The following is a 1096-nucleotide window of genomic DNA, read 5'->3' as shown; positions in this document are numbered from 1 at the left end:
AACAAAAGGACTAGAAAAAAAACGTTTTGAAATGCGATTTGTTGCAAAAAATAGTCTTTCGTACTCATGTTAATCCTTTAGAAGCAATATCGCCTTGTCATTTAAAAAACAATTTTTTTGCATTTAAATGATTGATTATTAAAAAATATCTTATAAAGTAAAAAAAGGATCTATCAATATATACTCGATATACATACAGATATTTAAAAAGTCCGGAAAATATTCCGATTAAATATTTCGAAAACGAAGCATTTTTGACAAAAATGTTTCAGACAAAAATTGTAGGATTTAAAATGTATTTACTGATCTGACGAGTTTGACTACAGAAAGAGAGACATAAAATGTGTTTTCTTTCTATACAGAGTGTCTCGAAAATTTTTGCCAATCGCTTTTGTGTAGATAGAGCGGACTAAAACTGAGCCGAAAAGCCTTCTACCATTTTGTAATTTTCGAATAGTTAACAAGATATTAATTACTAAAAATTGCCAAATATTGGTCTTGAATCTAGAGACACTGGTAGTGTGTCAGCGCTAAGCTATAGCGCGAAACACGGATAATTTTTTACTCAAATACTATCAACTTTACAGAAAAGCTGCAAGAGACAAAAATCTCATTTATTTTCTTCTCATAGAACTCTAAGAATTTTTTCGGAATTTTTTATCAACTTTTTAGTACTGCATTCTTATTTTTACCAACATGAGAAAATACGGTATTAAAAAATTCTGAAAAATTTCTGAAAAAATTCTGAGAACTTTATGAGAAGAAATGATTTTTGTCTCTTGTAGTTTTCTAAAGTTGATAGTATTTAAGTAAAAAATTATTCAAGACCAATATTTGGCCACTTTTAGTAATTAATATCTTGTAAACTATTGCGAAAATTGCAAAGTAGTATAAGACTTTTCGACTCAGTTTAGTCCGCTCTATGTACACAAAAGCGAGTGGCAAAAACTTTCGGAACACCCTGTATAAAGAGAAATATAAAGTGTATTAAACAAGGAAAAATTCAGTATCAATTTCATGACGCCAAACAGGCTGGTATTCATAGTCGATTCTTACATTTAAGACTGTCTTAAGTACAGTTTTAAAATATAAGTTA

The 1096-nt window shown here is 28.9% G+C and overlaps 1 protein-coding gene across 1 annotated transcript in view; it reads right to left on the bottom strand.

Annotated features, from left to right (window-relative positions):
- LOC108754332 (cyclin-dependent kinase 10) overlaps window positions 1-1096 on the bottom strand; it is a 17526-nt gene that overhangs the window by 386 nt on the left and 16044 nt on the right. The gene's annotated exons all lie outside the window — the stretch shown is intronic.

The sequence above is a fragment of the Trachymyrmex septentrionalis genome, unplaced genomic scaffold, assembly GCF_001594115.1.
Source record: "Trachymyrmex septentrionalis isolate Tsep2-gDNA-1 unplaced genomic scaffold, Tsep1.0 scaffold79, whole genome shotgun sequence".
Lineage (NCBI taxonomy): Eukaryota > Metazoa > Arthropoda > Insecta > Hymenoptera > Formicidae > Trachymyrmex > Trachymyrmex septentrionalis.
Note: the sequence above shows the minus strand (reverse complement) of the source record. Positions and strands in the feature narration are given on the sequence as shown.